The following is a 20,708-nucleotide window of genomic DNA, read 5'->3' as shown; positions in this document are numbered from 1 at the left end:
ACTTAGCTACAGCAAAACAAGAAACCCTGTAAAGAAACAGGCAAAATAAATGTGCAGGCATTTTGCAAAAGAACAACTTCAAATGGATAATAGACATTTGAACAAATGTTTAGGCTCCTTAGCTATCAGGGAAATACCAATGAAAATCACTTTAAGGTTCCACCTGGCTCCAGTGAGAATGGCCTACATTCAGAAATCTAGTAACAATACCTGCTGGTATGAATGTGGGAAAAAAGGTACCCTACTTCACTGCTGGTGGCAGTGTAGGCTAGTATAGCCACTATGGAAGTCAGTATGGAGACAGCTAAGAGAACTGAAAATTGATCTACATGTGACCCAGCTATCCCATTCCTGGAAATATATCCAAGGAAGTGAAATCTGCATATGAGAAAGTGAGCTGCAACTCTATATTTACAGCAACACAATCTACAATAGTGAAGACATAGAAACAGCCCAGATGTCCATCAAAAGAGGAATGGATAAAGAAACTGTGGAACATCTATTTCATGGAATACTACACAGCCATTAAAAGAGAATTACACCCTACCATTTGCAATAAAACAGTCCCTGAGCATTATGCTCAGTAAAAATATACCAATCACAAAAGGGAAAATATAATATGTTCTCTTTGATATAAGTTGACATCCATGCAAAATACAAAATACATATGTAGATATATGTGACCAAATATATGCATATATTCTTCTGGAGGAACTGTATAAAGGACACTAGCATGTCAGGAAGTGAAGATACATTGCAGTAGGCATTTCCACTCCTGAATAAAAGGAGGACTCCCAATGAAAGAGTTATATACATTTTGACAAGATAGTACTAAATTTTCTACCTTTTTCTATACCCACAATGCCATGATAAACTTAAATAGCAGAATGTTAATCTTGTAATTGTTACTAGAGGACAATGCTACTGTAATAATTTGGGGGGAAAAGCTGAGAGGGGAAAAATGGGAAGGAAGAAAGGGAAGGAACAAAGGGGAGGGAAAGAGGGGAATCCCTACACCTAATGAAAAAAAAAAGTTTTAAAAATACTGTTGTTGGGGCCCGACGCGGTGGCGCAAGTGGTTAAGTCCTCGCCTTGCACGCCCGGGATCCCATATGGGCGCCGGTTCTAATCCCGGCAGCCCCGCTTCCCTTCCAGCTCCCTGCCTGTGGCCCGGGAAAGCAGTGGAGGACGGCCCAAAGCTTTGGGAACCTGCACCCGTGTGGGAGACCTGGAAGAGGCTCCTGGCTTCGGATCGGCATAGCATCGGCCCGTTGCGCTCACTTGGGGAGTGAATCATCGGATGGAAGATCTTCCTCTCTGTCTCTCCTCTCTGTATATCCGCCTTTCCAATAAAAAATAATAAAAATAAATCTTTAAAAAAAAATACTGTTGTTTTTTTTTTAAGACTTCATTAGGAAGGCATTTGAATTTCAGAATTCTTTGTGCCCAAATTGTCTTGCGACCATGGGCAAGTCACTTGGGCTGAAATGCATTTCACTTACATACATGAGATTAATTATACTTTGCTTAAAGGTACAGATATGGGCCAGGGAATTTCAATCTTTTTCATTTCCAAGTTTTATGTTTTGTCATGAAGCCCTAACAATTTAGTATGCTGTACCTCCACCAAATCTCTTGTGTTTATCTCTTCTCCAGTTCTACTCCCAAAACACTCATTTTTCACCTCTTGAGCCATTTCAAAAGGCTTTCATTTCCTAGGTAGGGGTATGTGGGCATGAGGGAAGGCAGAATGCGAGCATCACTATGCTCCCAAATCAGTACTGTGAAATGTGTTCACTTTATACAAAGTAAGTGTAAAACTTTGTCTTCCTCACTCCAGTTTTGCCCCTTTATGACCCACAGAGAAAATGCTTCTGTTAGGATATCTTCTCAAATATTAGTTCAGATTAAAAATACTGTTTTCTTCAGAAACCCTTAGAAACCAGCAGGGCATAACACAAAATGTTATGATCTGTTGTCTAAAAACCCAAGTTTTAAAAATTACTGGCTGTCCAAAAATCCTGGACAATCTAGTAAGCGTCTGAATCTCCATTGCTTCATGTATAAATTGACATTAACCTGGTTCCTCGGTATCCCTGGGGGATTGTTCCGAACCTATACACATTCTCCTGTATACTTAAAATTATCTCTAGGTTACTTGTACTAATATGGTATAGATACTATGTAAATAGGTGATATACTGTATCCCTATTCTTAGGAAATAATCACAAGAAGTCTGTGCTTATTTAGTATAGATGCAATTTCTTTCTAATATTTTTGATAGGTGGTTTGCTGAATCTATGACACAGAACCAATGGATTTGAAAGACTGGCTTTACTGATAGGCTTTTCTTCACAAGAGCTGCAGCGAAAAGAGTCTCACGTATTGGTATGGCAAGTCCTCAGTGACATTTAACTTCATTTGCCAGAAGCCCAGAGAGAAAGCAAAAAACTTAAGTTCTTTAGCTACCACTACTCAACTCACTCCAATTAAGGCAGAGAACACTTCTGGGCAGTCTGAGATGCAATAGAAAGGTTTCTAGTTAACTGACTGGCTATTTGACAGGAGGACAAAAAGTGAAAGGCATCACCCTCTTTGCAGACTATATACCACACAGAGAGTGGCATCCCACTGCAAAGGACAACAGTCTTAATTGATAACAAGTCCCAACCCAAGAGATTCGTAGTCTTCTCTGCACATACCTAATGTGGCATAAGAGCTGTTTAACAGAAACCTGGCACAAAATCAAGAAACACTGAAATCTTGTGGTTACCCTGCTGAGATAATTTAGGATGCATTAGTCAATGTTTCTTAAGCTGTATATCCTAGATCAGGGTAATTATGGAGAGGGGAAAAAAGTCCAGATTAGAAAATAGCTTGCTAACAGAGCCACTATATGTGTAAGAGATGATATTTAAATCAGCATCTGGAAACAGTTATGACTGGTTGAATGCTCAGATTTTATGTAAAATTCAGAAGCAAATTCGATACTCAGTCTTCATCTCAGAGGGAATGCCTGGTTTCCCTCTTGCTAAATACAAAGGCAACTATCACTGAGGATTACCCTCATATTACCAGACAGATACAGAGGGCAGAGCTGTGGTGTGGCTGATTAAGTTGCTATTTGTGATGCCAGCATGCCATATCAGAGCACTGCTTCAAGTCCTAGCTGCCCTGTTTCAAGTCGAGCTCCCTGCTAATACACTTAGGAAAGCAATGGAAGATGATCCAAGTGTTTAGGCATCTACAACCTATGAAGGAGACCCAGATTGAGTTCCTGGCTCCAGGATTTGGTCTGGCCCAACATCAGCTGCTGCAATCAATTGGTAAGTGAGTTGGCAGGTAAAAGATTATCTCTTCATGTCTCTCTGTCTTTCAAATAACTAAATCTTCAAAACAAAACAAAAAAGATTGACATATTCTCCAGGAAATAATCTTAGAGGAAAAAGGTACTTTCTCCACTTGAGCTCTCTCCTCTTTGCATGAACTAAATTACCCATCTTCGGATTTATTTTTTCTCACACCAAACTTCTGGTTTAACCAGAGGAAAGTATGGCCTTTTTAACCTCATCCTATTTTGCCATTCAATTGTATGAAAATGCTTCCACTTTTCACTCCAATTGTGCACTTGCTCTTAATTCTCTTTCTGGCATAGTGCCCAGTACATAATGGTACTCTGTAAATATGTTTTCTTATTTAGTGACTACTGGCTATGAGTAGTGAATTTTTCAATACATTCAGCATAACTGCAAATAATTAAATTATTCATGTAATAATTTACTTAATGACCACCTTCTTGTGAGCATCACAAGGCAAGGGTCAGAGTCTGTCTTCTTATTCAGAGTTTATTGAAATAGCTTAATGTCTAACACAAGGCTTCACACTTACTAAGACTAAATAAATTTAATTGAACCAAAGTACATCATATAGTAGGTGATATTTATTTCATATTGAATACTAAAAACAATCCTGTGCACTTGGACTACTACATCTGTTGTATAGATGATAACTCAGGCTGAATGAGATGCGGTAATTTGCCTAAGGTTGGTGCCAGGATTCTAATATGTTCTAAACAACAACCATTACTCTGTCTCCTCTATTACGGTGCTTCTAACAGCTGTGGCCTGAGAAAGCATTCTAAGTTTTCTAAGCTTCAGTTGTTTTAAAATCTGTAAGCAAAAGAAGAAATGGTGCCTGTCTTTTGGCACTGTGGTGAAGTTTGATTGAATTTATATATGTAAAGCTCTTGGTCATACTGGTTGGCATACAATCAATATTTAATAAAAGCAGTTGCTGCTGCTGTTATTGTTGCTATCAAGTCAAATGCTTCGAATAAAGTGACTGGAGCTAGAGAATGCTACCTACTGAAACCTGCTAACCTCTCCCTAATTAGCAGCATACATCATTTCTGCAATCCGGCATACCTTCTACAGACTTTGTATGCCACTCTCATCAACCCTCACCACGTTCCATGAAACAGATTGCATATGAAAGTTGCTTTTGTTTAAAATTCAAATGGAGAACAAGCAAAATATCTTAAGATTAATTCTATCTTACAAGCAATGTCTCATTCTGGAATATTATACCCTACGTGGCTTAAAATGTGTATTTTACACCATAAATGAAATTAAAGACTGGGAGTGGGGGAATCAAGACTTCCCCTTTAACCTACATCTAGAGGAAATCTTATCATCATGGATTTTTATTTCAATAGATAATAAATGAATATCAGGGAACAGAGCCAAGAAAAAACTGCAAATTAGGCAGTTCCTTTTTTTTCTGTTGTAATATTTTGAGAGGTCAACATTTACAAAGACTCCAAATTTAATCTGTCATAGAATACTGTAAACACCACAGTGCCTTAGGCATACTTTGATGCAAGATGGCTAGTACATCGGTTTGATTTGTAAGCCTGGCTGCAGAATGGAAGCATCTGGAATATTGCTAATAATACGGGTATCTGCCCTACCTCACCTCCATTCTAAATTAATCGATCCCGGATACCAATTTTGGAGCCACACTGCCTTTGTGCTTCATTTTTAATTACTTACATATCTGAATGGGGAAGGAAAAAGGAAAAGAGCAAGGGCAAGAGAGCAAATGAGAGACTATGCTAGTTTCTGTTGATTGGATCATTTCCAAAACAAACTCAACAACTGGTGCTGGGTCAGGCTGAAGCAAGGACAGAAAACTCTATTCTGTGGACAGACAACAACAAGGAAAGCTTAGAATCAGACAGGAAATGGCCACCGTGGATCCAAACATGCCTCACTAGGTGGGACATAAATATTAGTTACGCCTCACTGGGGTATTGGGGATTTCTCTGCACACGCATCCTAAAAAAATGTACTGTACCTAAACTGATAACTGTATGGAATCAGGTTGAATATAAACCAAAAATTGAAATGTCTATTAAGAAGCCACAGGATGTAGTAAAGAAACCGCATTTTCCTATCAACATACTATTAATCAATACCAAGAAATCGTTGAACTCACGAGGATAATAAGACACTGGACTTTATGCTTGTTAAATACTTCCAACGAAAGAACCTCAACTGAATTTGAACTGTGGTAATGCAGCAAGGTGGAGAAATCCACCATGGGGAGAGGGTTCGGGGAGGGGGGAATCCCAGTGCCCATAATACTGTGTTACATAATACAATGCAATTAATAAAAAAAAAAAAGAAGATTAAAAAAAAAAAGAAAACTCTACTCTGGTTTTTCATGTGGATGGCAGGGACCCAAGCACTTGAGCCATCACTTATTACTTTCCCAGGTACATTAACGGGAAGCTGGATTGGGAACAGAGAAACTGAGACTCAACTGGTGCTCCAATATAGGATGTGGAGATCCCAAGTGACAGCTTAACCTGTTGCACTACAATGTCTATCACATTGCTTATCTTTGAATCTCAAATCCTCTATACTATATGTAATGATTATATTAGTGTATAGCTATATCTTATATTATCACTATATAGAGATATTACTCAATTTCTCTGTATTTCAAGCTTCCTTATTTGTAAAGGGAAGTTAGTAACTGTGTTTATCTGACTTCATTGCTATGAAAATCAAACAAGTTAACACATTTAAAATACTTAACACCAGCACTGTGTGTGGCATGCTAAGCTTCTGACTGTGGCATTGGTGTCACATGTGGATGCTGGTTTGAGTCCTGGCTCTTCCACTTCCAATCAAGCTTCCTGCTGTACCCACATAGGAGATCTGGAAGAAGCTTCTGGCTCCTAGATTCAGACTTGGCCAGCTCTAGCTTTTGCAGTTATTTGGTAATAAGTAAACTTTTGGATGGAAGTTCTCTCTCTACTGTCTTTTCAATAAAAACATTTTTGTTGGAAAGGCAGAGCAAATTTACAAACAGAAGGAGACACAGAAAGATCTTCCATCCACTGGTTCACACTCCAAGTGTGTGCAACACCTGGAACTGAGATGATTCAAAGCCAGCAGTCAAGAGTCAGGACCTTCTTCTAGGTCTCCACGCAAGTACAGGATCCCAAGTTTGGGTCATTCTCTAATGCTATCTGAGGCCACAAGCAGGGAGCTGGATGGGAACTGGAATAGGCAAAGCAAGAACTGGCACCCACATGGGATCCTGGTATTTACAAGCCATTATACCAGCCCATTTTTTAAAATACATACAACAGTTCTAGGCCCGGTGCTGTAGCCTAGTGGCTAAAGTCCTCACCTTGCATGTGCTGGGATCCCATATGGGCACCGGTTCTAATCCCGGCAGTCCTGTTTCCCATCTAGCTCTCTGCTTGTGGCCTGGGAAAGCAGTTAAGGATGGCCCAAAAAGCTTTGGGACCCTGCACCCTTTGGGACCCTGCACCCGTGTGGGAGACCTGGAAGAGGCTCTAGGCTCCTGGCTTCCAACTGGTACAGCTCCAGCCACTGCAGTCACTGGGGAGTGAATCATCTGATGGAAGATCTTCCTCTGTCTCTTCTCTTCCCTGTGTGTCTGACTTTGCAATAAAAAAAATAAATCTTTAAAAAATAAACAGTATCTGATACATTAAATAGAAAGGAAGACCTGAAAATCTGCAATCATATGTGAATAATGCTGAAAAGGCAGCTGCACATTCTATGCTTAAAATCTATGAAAATGAGATTTCTTTACTATAAGGTACCTCTTTAAGGCTATAAAAGATGATGTGAGATTGGTTTCATTGGAATTTATCTCTATTGATTAAATTGAGAAAAAATCTAAATGCCTCATATTTGTAGTAGAATAAACTTTTGGGAGGCCAGCATTCTGGTATAGCAGGTAAAATCACTGCTTACAATGCTAGCATCTCCTGTGGGCACTGGTTTGAGAACCAGGTGACCCACTTCTGATCTAGCTCACTACCCATAGACAGGGGAATACAGCAGAAGATGTCCCAAGTACTTGGGCCTCTGCCACCCACATGGAAGACTCAGAAGGGACTAGCTTCTGGCTTTGGCTGACCCAGCACTGGCTATTGCAGCCATTCTGGAAGTGAACCAGTGGATGCAAGATTTCTTTCTCTTTCTCTTTTTTTCTTTCTCCCTGCCTCCTTCCCTCTGTTTTTCCCTCTCTGTAACTGTTCTTCAAGTAAATAAAAAAAATAAAAGTTAAAAAAAGAATAACAACCCTTTATTTCTGTACCAACAGAATGGGCTGTCACTGCTAGCTTCCCTATCCTGGTATTTAAAAAGTACCAGACAAATAAACAATAAAGGAAGCTGAGGGTTTTCCCATCTTATTTGTCATCATTCCATTGAAAGAAAGAAGCTTCCAATCTGTTTGTGAAGGAGCACAGAGAGTACTAAAAAAAAAAGCCTTTCAATTTTTACCCCACCCTTGCTTACTTACTTACGGCTTGACTTATGCCTTAAGCTTCTCCCATCTAAATGCTCTCCAGCATTGCTGATCATTGCTGTGTTATAGAATGAGCACAGCTTAGGGTACGGGCATGATCCTGGAGTGGCAGGCATGGTGGCCTACCACACTCCTGTTTCCTAGTTACCGCGCAAGTGTGACACTGGCAACTGCTCTCTATGACCTAGTGTGGTATCAAAATATATATTTGCAGTGGTTGATGACGGGAGACTGCTTTAGGCCATAGGTTCATGCCATGTTTTGAAATCTTGTTCAATTTATAATAAGGCTGATGGCATATTTTGCTCTGTACAGGGTTTTTGTTATTTTTTTTCTCAGTTTGACTGATAACTGGAAGGAGAAAATCAGCATGGTTGCTTAACATCCTCAATCCATAACAAACAGCAGTGATATTGCTAACAGTATTAACTGACAGACTTTAAAATGCTTTCCGCATTACACCGATCGGAAAACTGAGGTTGCAAATATCTTCTGTGATTCAATCAAGATGAAAAGACTAATAAAAATCACAACTGCAGTATTAAAAATTTCCACCTTCAGTATACTTTAAACACATGTCTGAATATGCCCCTTTCTTATATTAAAGTTAGGGAGGCCCTTTCAGGTCCTGAGGACAAGAATTGCAGTCACTTGAACAATTTATTAAGCTAAGAGAGGAAGAAAACAATGTCCTCAAATATAAGAATTCTTACTATGACATTTTTACTGACCTACAGTGATCAATTTCTTTAGAGAGATTTGAAAAACAATCAAATTGAAAGGAATTCCATACACAACCATATGCACCTATGTTTAATTCACAGAAAAAAAAAAACACAATTATAAGAGGCTTTCTCACTTGTATGGAGTGGCCTGAAGAGTATGCTGGGTTTAGTGGACACAAATTATTTACTGTCGAGTAAGCCGGTGTCACAAATAATTTCTTCTGTGATTTGTTGAGTTGCCTGAGTTCAACCCAACAGAGGTAATTCCCTCTAGTTGTTTCTCAGTCTTGAATTGCTCTCCCATTTTGAGCATAAAGCATCTTCCCCTGTATGGCAGCCAAAATAGACATGGGGTTCACATACTATACAGATAGCTTGCTTCAAATCATGTAATGCCATTAGCTCTTCTAGGGTATCACCTTTCTATAGCAAAATTGAATCAATCACACTCCACAGCCCAAGCCAATTTAAAATGATTATATAGGGCTGGTAATAACCAGTTTTTATTCTGCTATAAATTAACCATGTTGCTTTTAGATAAGGCCCCTCTCTGAGTTTCAGTTTGATCATTTGTAAAAACGGTAGAGTTATACGAGGCTGCCGCCAACTCAAAAACTGTGATTCAAAATCCACTACTGGCCTCTATATCACTAACATATGAGACTTATACTTCATGTCTAAGATAATCAGAAAATCGCTCAAAGCGTGTCCCAATGATTAGGACAACTTAAAAGAATGTATCTGTATTTTTCTTATCCTGCCTTTGTGTCTGTGTGCCACCCTCAGTCTACGCTCCTTTGAACAGTTCTTGAAGCTGTAAAATTTTACAGAATTTCTGTCAAACATGAGCAAAAAAAGCAGCTTTCTTTTTTTTGATCTTTTAGTTATTAAGATAATGGTTTTATTTCTTGAAACTTTAATCAGATAAAAAATGTCCAAAAGACTAAAGAAACTGAGTAGGGCTATTAGTCTACTTTTTTCTTATTTTAATTCCATGTACAGGAACAATAGGCTCTTCTTGCCTTTGGCAATATAATAATTCAGCTGACATGCTGGAAATACCACACACCAAGATATAAAATGGTGGCATTTTCTCTCTTTATTAAAAACAATCAATGCTTTCATTTGTGGACTTCAAAGTATATGTGAAAAGGAAGTCTCAGGCATACGGGTCCAGGAGAATCAAAGGGCTCTAAGTGTCATAAAAATCTTTCCAAGTTCATCACCCTTCTTCCAGGTAGGAAAGGAAACAAAAGTGTTCCCAGGCAAATGAACACTCATTTCATTTTTAGATATTTCTCTTCCCAGTGAGCTTTAATAACTTACTCAACAATCCATTCCAATGTACTTCTTTACTTCTGAGCAAATGGCTCTGCTGCTCTTTATGCCCACTTACTCTGATTAATCTAGCCTTGGCAATAATGGAACGTCTCACTGTCTTGATCATTTTGATCTCCAGAACGTTTAAGCGAAAGTTTAACAACTGAGTTAGAAGGTCTTTGACCAAAATTAGGTACTTTGTAGAGGTCCATAATGTAGCATTCCTGATGATGGGAGTCTATTTTAGTTAGTCATTTGACCTCTCTGGTTATTAGCACCTGATCTGTAAAATGCAACGAGTCTGAAAATACATCAACATAAAGAATCATATCAATGCAAACTTTTATTGAACTAATGGGTCTTTGTGGAGATCTTCAACTCTCAGAATCCAATAATTATTGCAAATGCAAAATAGTTGAACATATCTGTTTTTTATAACAAACTATGTATTATACACATGAAACTTTGAAATACTATTTAGTATTGGGCACCAGATATTTAAACACATACCTATATTTGAGAATATACCTATAGAGTAAAGATAATGGGAGTGGGATAGTATCCATATCTGGAAGTTCACTCAGGTATCACAATAATTCCCAATTGGTAGATAATTTCTCCAGAGAGCTGACACCTACTTCTGAATACTACGTCACGATGTTACTTAAAGCACTGCCTAATACTTTAGTCATTATCCAGCTGGACTTGTTCATTCATGGATTCTTTCATTCTAGTGGGACTATTTGATAAGACAGTTGACATCTCTTGGGTTTCAACCAAGAGGCAGTTGGCATCTCTGGGAAAGAAAGTTGGCATTGAAACTTAACATGAGTTTAACAATCACTCTTTTGCCATAGAATACAATCTGAATTAACGTATTCATTGAATCTCACACAATTTGTATAATTGTAGCACCACTGAGGAAATCTTTTCATGGGGAAAAAGTAAAAAATTGAGAACAGAAAACATCCTGAATAATTTTGAGTTAAAACTTAAAAGCCATAAAAGCAGGCAGATCTATGAAAGAGTCTATGGTCAGACATAACAATAATATCTAATCCAGAACACTAATCTACTTTACAGACAGCTGGGGTAAGGCAATCAAACTTTATCTACCAGTTTTCCTTGGGTACTTAGGTAAAGAAGCAACAGTTGCATTAGGGACAGAGATTCTTTTCATAAGCACACAGGTTTGATCTGCAGTTGCTCTAAGTGTGTAATCTTACAAATGTCTGAGTTTGACCATTAGGGACAGGTAACACTGGCAGCTGATAAAGTCAAATACTAAATGCTCAGTTTTGTGAAGAGTTCTTTCTTGGAAGTCATGATTAAGTAACAGAAAATATAAATGTAAATAGAAAGTAAGTACTCTACCAAATGCCTGATCACAAATATATATATATTTTTAGCATCTATGGTGTATAGGATATCATGGTAGTGTTAAAATATTTAGGAGTTAAGGACCATCCAATGAGAGATCTGTATATGCACAGATACACAATAATTTAAATATGCCCACAATCAATGTCAAGTGTTTCATATGAATATAATGACCAGAGGATTTCAGAGGTAGAAGAGAGTATTTCTAACTAGGATGAACAAGATGTCTTCTTGGCAAAGACAGGATACATACGAGGCAGGCAGTTGGACAAGATTATGACAGGCAAAAGAGAGGGAAGTGTCATGCTTAGCAAAGGCAATAAACAGATAAACATTGCTCTACGACAGGTGAGCAAACTGAGTTTGGAGATGGGCACCTTATTAGCTTGGCTTAAACAGAAAATCTGGGGACAGAAGCAGCAAAGAAAAAAGTTGAAAAAGAAGAACATGGAATCTCAGCCTTTGAGCATATCTTAGAGGCAGTAAAATCCAAGATCTGTTCAACTTATTTTCAGTTGTATTCACACAAACTTAAGTTTTCTCTAGTTTGCCACCAATTTTTAAATCATATTTTAGTGATGGGTCTAGATGCTTGATATCTAGATACACAGTTATTATGGCACCCTAGTTAGAAATGGGCTTTGGACTTGGGGGCCTGGCTGAACATCTTTGCGTGATGTTCAACCGTGGCTAACATGATCTTCTTCTATAAATGTGGAGAAAAGCAAACCTCCCATGGAGGGAGGAAGAAAATGAAATAATGGTTAAAGGAGGATGAAAAATCAGCAAAGTATATTGCCAAGGATGCCAAAAAGCAGAAGAAACATAAAGAAGATGATATTGCTAACTCAAGTCGCGTATCCATTTTTGGCAATGTTTGAGATGTGACATGTTTATGGTTTCAGATTTCTTTCAAAATTTCAAAATCTGTATGTTTATAATGCTTCATTAGTCAAATGTCTCTGATCAGAAAATCCCAACCCTGAAATGCTCAGAGAATTTTGGATTTGGGGTTTAGGGATGAGGGATGCTCAGTGTGTGGCACTACATGAAACAAGAAGGTTAAAAGTCCACTGATTTTGACAGCTTGGAGTCAATGATTGTTGGGGGCACTGACCATTTCCTGCCCTGTGATTGGCCCTTTGCCCTGATTGGTGTGCCTTGGTTCTCTTTAAGTTGATTGGTCAAGTTTGACAGTTAAGCGGGGGGCTTGGCGGGGGAGGGGCTGGAGCGTAACGGATATAACGGTGATAACGGTCAACGGACAACGGAGTTAACGGACGGGACGGAGGAGCAGAATAAAAAGCGCCTTGGAGACTCTCTCAAGTGTCGGGTGATTTCTTCCGCGGGACGGGAGGACCCCCGATATTTGGTACCGTGACTCGGATAGAATATATCTGGTACCTTGACTCGGATAGAATATACCTGGTGCTGTGACTCGGATAGAAAGAAGATAACTGGCGCTGTGAATCGATAGAAGTCAGCTGGTGAACGCCAGGAAGGTAAGCTGAGCAGATCGCTCAGGGAGCCGCTTAGAGCGGGGAATTAGTTACAACTGAGCTTTTTGCTCAGGAAGCCGCAGCAGCGGGGGGCCCATTTAAGCTGAGGTTTCAGGTTACCTCAGGGAGCCGCTGATAGCAGCGGGGACGTGCACGTCAAGTTCGCGGATTAGCGACGAGCCAAGTTCGCAGGGTAGCGACGAGTGGAGTTAGTCAAGTTCGCGGGTAGCGACGAGTCAAGTTAGTCAAGTTCGCGGGTCGCGACCATTAAAGCTGGGTTTGCCGCCATTCAGGATCGCGGTTTGCCGCCATTCACGATCGCGGTTTACCGCCATTCATGATCGCGGTTTGCCGCCATTCACGATCGTGGTTTGCCGCCATTCACGATCGTGGTTTGCCGCCATTCACGATCGCGGTTTACCGCCATTCACAATCGTGGTTTGCCGCCATTCACCATCGCGGTTTACCGCCATTCACGATCGTGGTTTACCGCCATTCACGATCGTGGTTTACCGCCATTCACGATCGCGGTTTACCGCCATTCACGATCGCAGTTTACCGCCATTCAGGATTGCGATCTAGCGCCCATTCAAGTTCGCGGTTAACGATCAATTTTGCGATTTGACAGTCGGTCAAGTTTGCAGGTTAGCGGCGATCAGAGATGTTAAAAATATGGCCAATTTAACTTTTTCAGTGCACATGCAACCTTTATTGCAGAAACTGCTGGCAGTGCTATTGTTTTTGCAAACTATGCAGAGGATTGTGCTATGGTTTCTGAAGGAGGACCTTTTGATCCTGCCACAATGGGAACACTTAGGCAGAGACTTAGCTAGGGCAGAACGGCAGGAGCCCCTCTCTCCAGGAATGGTCAGGTTCTGGACATTGATTAAGTCTTGCCTGACAGATGGCACTGATAAATTCAGAGGACGTATACAGGAAGGTGAGAAAGTCTTATGGAAACGCAAAAAAAAAAAAAAAAAAAATCAGAATGGATGGTTTGAAGATCCTTAATGATTTCCAGCAGGTATTGGGGTATACTAATTGGATCCAACCATATTTTTGTATTATTAGACAATGCCAAAATTGTGTCCCATTTTTATCCCAGCCTTGCTTTGGGGTTAATCCCCGTGGTCTTATGCCTAATCATATATGGCAGATGGATGTTACCCATGTTCCCAGTTTTGGTCGCCTTTCTTTTGTTCATGTCTCTATTGATACCTGCTCTGGGGTTCTTTATGCCTCAGCTCATACAGGGGAAAAGGTTCAAGATGTTATATCTCACTGCCTTCAGGCTTTTGCAGCCTGGGGCGTCCCCCAGTGTTATAAGACTGATAATGGACCTGCCTATGCAGCCAAAGCATTTGATAAGTTTTGTTCTGAATTTGCAATTAAACACTCTACTGGCATCCCATATAATCCCACAGGCCAGGCTGTGGTAGAGCGTGCCCATGCAACTCTCAAAGCATTATTAATAAAACAAAAAGGGGGAGTAGGAGCCACCCTATATCCCAAAAGTCCTAAACATCAATTGGCTTTAGTTACTTATATTTTTAACTTTTTGATTCTGGATTTGGATGGCCATTCTGCTGCCGAACGCCACACTGTTGGCGCAGGCCCCTGCAAAGATTGGGTGATGTGGAAGGATGTTTTAACAAAACAATGGATGGGCCCGCATCCTGTCTTACGACGGACGCGAGGAGCGGTTTGTGTTTTTCCACAGGATTCTGATGGACCGGTGTGGGTGCCAGAACGTTTGACGCGAGTGATAAGAAAGCCGGAGCAAGATGAACCTGTGGACGTGGTGGATGCTGACCAGCCTGATGTTCATTCAGATACCGAGAGGAGACAACCAGAATCTCCAGCTAAAACTGCACCATAAAAGGTGTGCAGCAAATATTGACTCGCTGTCTAGGGCCTTGGAAATGGCCCCCAGAATGGACTGCTGTCAAAGTACTGTGACTCCTAGAAGAGTAGCACCTGATCTTGCTGTGACCAATTTATTTCCTACCTGTTCAAATTGTGCCTTTGTGGGGTATAACTATATATATGGTAACCCTGTTCAATCTGTTTCTGCTCAGTCTTGGAATGTCTGGGTACTTTGCACTAATAGGGGTGGGTGTTCAGATATATCAGCTTTTGCATTTATTGATAAGGTAGTGATAAGAAATTGTAATTATAGTAGTAGTAGTTCTAGAATATGGGAAGAAAATGTTAAAGTTAATTGCAGTTGTTATGTTATCTATAATGCTATTTATGTATGTGTACAAGCTCCATTTATGTTTATTGTTAATTGCTCTGTAGTTAAGTGAGCCCTTAACCAGTGTTGGAATGGCTCTGGCACTGTGGTGCTGGTACGCATTCCACAACTTATTTCCATCATATGGGGACCTCCTGTGTGCTTAGTCTACCTGGAATGTGTGTCACTCCCTCTATTGTCACCAATGGTTCCCGAGCACTGAATTTGTCCAGAGAATTATCCGCTACGCTATCCCCTAGTGGAAGCTGGTCCATACGACAAAAGTAGAGATTGCCACAGTAAAGCAATGGACAAATTGCATACTAAAGGATCTTTCCTTTGCACACCAATGGGCTGGTATAGTAGCCATGGGCCTTATATCATTCTTTGGGGTCTGTGGATGCTTCATCCTTGAGCACAGCGTCAGCAGCAGTAACAGCAGCTGCTAGTGCAAGCTGTGCTTGCCCTTCACAACAGATAATCCCTAAAAGTCTGGCTAGGCATGCTGGACCGGTAGCCAGAGACGGGTAAGTATCCGATATGGCTTCACCAACCTAAGACAGGTGCCACGTTCCTAGCCACGTGGTTAGCCCATGATGGGTAAGGGGAGCCTGAACTCGGAACACCTAAGACAGGCACGGTCCCTTGCTTAATAAAACGAGAAGGGGGAACTGTTGGGGGCACTGACCATTTCCTGCCCTGTGATTGGCCCTTTGCCCTGATTGGTGTGCCTTGGTTCTCTTTAAGTTGATTGGTCAAGTTTGACAGTTAAGCGGGGGGCTTGGCGGGGGAGGGGCTGGAGCGTAACGGATATAACGGTGATAACGGTCAACGGACAACGGAGTTAACGGACGGGACGGAGGAGCAGAATAAAAAGCGCCTTGGAGACTCTCTCAAGTGTCGGGTGATTTCTTCCGCGGGACGGGAGGACCCCCGATATTTGGTACCGTGACTCGGATAGAATATAAATGATGACCTTTAATAGCTCTAATTTCTCATAAAGAGAGCCATAGGAGGGATGGAAAAGGAAGAAAAACTGAATGTCTAGTGAGGAACTAGAGCTGTAACCAAAAATTCCTCCCTCATGTGCAACAAAGGAGAGGGAGAGAGATGGTTTTGATTCAATGGGGGTTATAGGGTTGAGTTATATTATTGGCTAGGCATGTATCTCAGCTTAGAACTGAAACAACTGGTAGTTCCTATAAGGATTACCAACCCTAGCTTCCATCCTTGCCATGATATAGTACATGTGACAAGGGCAATGGGAAGTTCTGACATAAAAAACATCTCCCCCGTTCCTTTTTATCTAGCACTACAGAGGAAGAAAATAATATTATAAAGCAACCTGCCTGTACACAACATCACAAAATTTATATCTGGATAATTATGAGACTCCCTGTATTATAAAACCTTATTAATTTAGACTACACTAATTTGGAATTTGTGATAATTTAACCTGGGTGGAGTTACCTTTGTCCTACTTACAAAGAAAGGGCTCAGTAAGCAAATGGTGTGAACAAAGTTTCAAGGGAGCTAATTTAGCATGCCAAGGGTTTACTTTACCTATTTTAAAGAATATACTGTTGTGTAAGAACTTCAGTGTATTCATTATTTGAACACAAATTGATTCTGTGAATTATATATTAACTTACTGTTAACATCCTATCTCTGCAAATGTTACTTTGCTCTCACTGAATATGTTCATTAGAAGTAAAATAGTACACTTTTAAAGCTAATTCACAGTTCACATTCAAATAACTTTTCTTTTTTTTTAAGATTCATTTTTATTGGAAAGTCAGATTTTCAGAGAGAAGGAAAGACAAAGAGAAACATCTTCCATCTGCTTGTTTACTCCCCAAGTGGCTGCATTAACTGGAACTGAGCCGATCTGAAGCCAGGAGCTTCTTCCAGGTCTCCCATAGGCAGGATACAGGTCCCAAAGCAGAGTCCTAAGGTTTTGGTCCATCCTATACTGCTTTCCTAGGCCAAAAGTAGGGAGCTGGATGGGAAGGAGAGCAGCGGGAACACAGACTGGCGCCCATATATGATCCCAGTGCTTGCAAGACAAAGGTTTTAGCCATTAGGCTATTGTGCCAGACTTGCTGTTTCTTTCTTTTAAATTGATTTGTTTTATGATACAGTTCTACACGATCAGGTATTTCCCCTCCTTCACTCTCCTTTCTGCACTGATTTCCCCTCTATTATTATGACAGAATAGTCCTTCAAAAACAGTTGTAAGTCTATCATCCTGCAATTTAAGGGTGTCATGACATTATAAGAATTGAGAATGGCAAGAATGTTCAGCATCCTATTGTCAATATATTTTGAACAGTGTCATTGGGAGTTACAATTTTATTCAGAAGTAGACATATATACTTCATTGTATCTTCACTTCTTGATATAATAACCTCTATCACACAGTTTCTGTAGATGCATATGTGTATAATCATGTTTACTTATATGCTACTGAGAGAAAAAGAGAGAGAAAACACAGAGAGAGGTCTTCCATCTGCTGGTTCACTCCCCAAATGGCTATAATGGCCAGGATTACATCTGGCTAAGGTCAGAGTCCGAAACTTTTTCTGGGCCTTTCAATTGAGTTGCAGGGGCTCAAGTACTTGGGCCATCTTTTACTACCTTCCCAGGTGCATGGGCACGAAACTGAATCAGAAGCAGAGCAGCTGGTATTCAAATAACCACTCACTCAGCATGCCAGTGCCACAGGCAGTAGCTTCATTTGCTGCACCATAATGCCAAACCCAAGAATCACTCTTTACCTGAATGTTCCATGTATCCAATGATTTACTATATTTTCCCTTTTCTTTTTTTAAGATTTATGTATTTTTATATGAAAGGTACTTTTACAGAGAGAGAGAGAGAGGTCTTTCACCCACTGGTTCACTCCCCAAATGGTTACAACAGCCATAGCTGAGATGAACTGAATCTAGATGCCATGCCCTTTTTCCAGGTTTTCCACATGGTGCAGGGTTCCAAGGATTTGGTACATCCTCCACTGCTTTCCCAGGCCATGGGCAGAGAGCTGGATGGGAAATGGAGCAGCCAGGAGACAAACTGGCACCCACATGGGCTGACAGAATGACAGAGTAGAAGATTAGCCTGCTGCACCTGTACTCGTACAGTGGCTGACCTGAATTTTTCTCTAAATTTGCATGCAGCAGCTATATTTATTTATAAGCAGAAATACATATACAACATCACACATTATACTATATGATTATAAGCATCCTGATTTCATAAGCTGGTAGTAAATACCAAAATTTAAAAAAATAAACAAAGTAACTATGAACATGGTTTATAGGATCCATCTCAAAAGCTCAGATCAGTCTCCATATGCTCAACATTCTATTTCCAAATTATAGTCAAAGAAGAAAAAAATTAAACTTTAAATTATCAAACAATCAGTTAATATCCTAGTCATCTACTGGTTTCTCATGCCTTCTGGGAAAATTTAAGGTGAGAATAGGCAGTAAGACAAGAAGGATGGTAAAGGAGGTGGGTTGAAAGGGAAACTAAAATTCAGTCAGCTGTCATAGAGGATTTAGGAGAATCCGTTTGCTAGATATTCTAAGAGAACTCTCAGGACATAAAACACATAGGAGCATAGTGTGTATTAAGAGTAACATGAGTAGAGGTAGAGAGATGTGAAAATATTCAGTGATCTTTGTTAGTAGTGAGGGGTGGCTGGCCGCATGTGTGTAAACAAAGATAAATGTATAATGAAACCACTGCTTCTACCTATAGTGATGCTCTTTTACTCATTTCCTCTTGTGTCAAGTTTATCAACTCAAGGATCAGCTAAAAACGTCACTTCCGTCATGAAGCACTGCATAATCTCAAAGGCTAAATTAAACTCTCCCTCTGTATTCCCACAGTTTTTAGTTTTTATACATTTACCAGAACGTCGATGATATTTTATCTTATTATGTGGGTTACTCATGTATGTGCTTTTCCCTCTCCCTCTCTCTCAGCAAGAGGGCAGGGGGCCCTGTCATTTCTACCATCTGTCAAGTTCTACCACATATTAGGCTCTGGGAAAATGTCTCAATAGCACTCACTGAAGGCAGTGCATTACAGCCTATCTTACCTGAAGGAGTATTTGTTCTCTTTCTTTTCTTGCTTGATTCCCCTCCATTCTCAATGAGGCCTTCTGTGACCAGAGGGCCACTGGAACTACCAAACTGCAGGGGCTCGTTGTTGGTGGCAGGGTCAAAGGGCAGCTGGTTCAATCCTAAAGAAGAAAAAGAAAGCCAAAGTCCAGACTCCATAAAGGACTGGGTTCATCTCTAGATTTAATTATATGAGCCACTTGTGTGAAATCTTTTAAGAGCCCAGGAATGACAGGTAAACTATTCAGACAGCTGTCTTTTGCAAGTTTTACAGGTGTTGTTGACAAGCACAGGAGTAAAATATAAGATGTTAGGGGGTGGAGACTGTGGCAAATGGGCTAAGCCATCACTTGGGACAACTGCATCTCACGCTAGAGTATCGGTTACTCCACACTTCTGATCCAGTTTCCCAGTAATGTGCCCAGGAGGCAGAGGCTGATGTCCCAGGTATTGGATACCTGCTGCCCATGTGGAAGACATGGATACAGTTCCTGGCTTCTGGATCCTGGCTTCAGCCTGGCCCACTCTTGGCTGTTGCAGGTAACTGGGGAATGAACCAGCCAAGGGGAAGTTTCCTTCCTTCTTTTTGCCTCGTGAATAAATATATAAATTAATTAATCTAAAAAATATATAACACAATGACCTCATCATTTGTAAATTCCCTCCTATTCTTGTGAGAATGTAATATTTTTGGCCAAAAGCTACCAACTGTCCTTTCTCTCTTAAAAAGACAGAACTTCCAGGCCTGGCACAGTAGCCTAGTGGCTAAAGTACTTGCCACGCATGCACCAGGATCCCTTATCAGCACAGGTTCATATACAAGCTACTCTACTTCTCGTCTACCTCTCTGCTTCTGGCCTGGGAAAGTGGTAAGAGAAGGCCGAACACCTTGGGACCCTGCACCTGCGGGGCAGACCCAGAAAAGGCACCTGGCTTTGGGTCAGCTTAGCTTCAGCTGTTGTGGCCATTTGGGGAGTGAACCAGTGAATGGAAGATGTTTCTCTCTGTCTTTCCTCTCTGTAAATCTGCATTTCTAATAAAAATAAATAAATCTTTAAAAAAGACAACTTTCTGTAAATGTGTCTGTGGTTAAACCTACTCTTTGAAAAAGGCTGGCTTTCAATTTCTTACATTATCTCTTGACATTTTTCCATCCCTTCAGTACAAGGTTTTTTTGAATGATTACAGATATAATCATTACTCTATACTGCTGTCAAAGATACTTCTAATAATAATACAGAAGTTTCTAAAACAGAAAGTAAGAGTGCCATAGCAAATTAGAAATGAATAAAAAGAGACAGACATTGCCAAGGGGTTAGCAGCTGCAGTGATGAAGAGTTATAACCCAAGTTTAGGCTTGTTAATCTGATCCTCTTCAGATGATGTCAGAAGCATGATCACTTTACTAGTCATTGTTGCATAATATAAAATAGTGAAAGGGTATTTTCTACTATGCAATTATTAAACAGTTCAGTCAAATGTCAACAGTATCTTACTTCTTTGGCAGCAGTGCCTGGAATTTCAAGTGTTTCAATTAAAACTTAATGAAATAGGGAATCAAAAA

At 40.3% G+C, this 20,708-nt stretch overlaps 1 protein-coding gene across 1 annotated transcript in view; it reads right to left on the bottom strand.

The window, feature by feature from the left end:
* Positions 1 to 19,261, bottom strand: part of ENOX2 (ecto-NOX disulfide-thiol exchanger 2) — a 157,489-nt gene extending 138,228 nt beyond the window's left edge. Inside the window, exon 1 of the mRNA XM_040999967.1 lies at positions 19,123 to 19,261. The gene's annotated coding sequence lies outside the window, so the exon portion shown is untranslated. The remainder of the gene's footprint in view (positions 1 to 19,122) is intronic.
* Between the last annotated feature and the right edge of the window lie 1,447 nt (positions 19,262 to 20,708).

Source organism: Ochotona curzoniae, unplaced genomic scaffold, assembly GCF_017591425.1.
Source record: "Ochotona curzoniae isolate NIBS_2020 unplaced genomic scaffold, NIBS_Ocur_1.0 scaffold_1852, whole genome shotgun sequence".
NCBI lineage: Eukaryota > Metazoa > Chordata > Mammalia > Lagomorpha > Ochotonidae > Ochotona > Ochotona curzoniae.
Note: the sequence above shows the minus strand (reverse complement) of the source record. Positions and strands in the feature narration are given on the sequence as shown.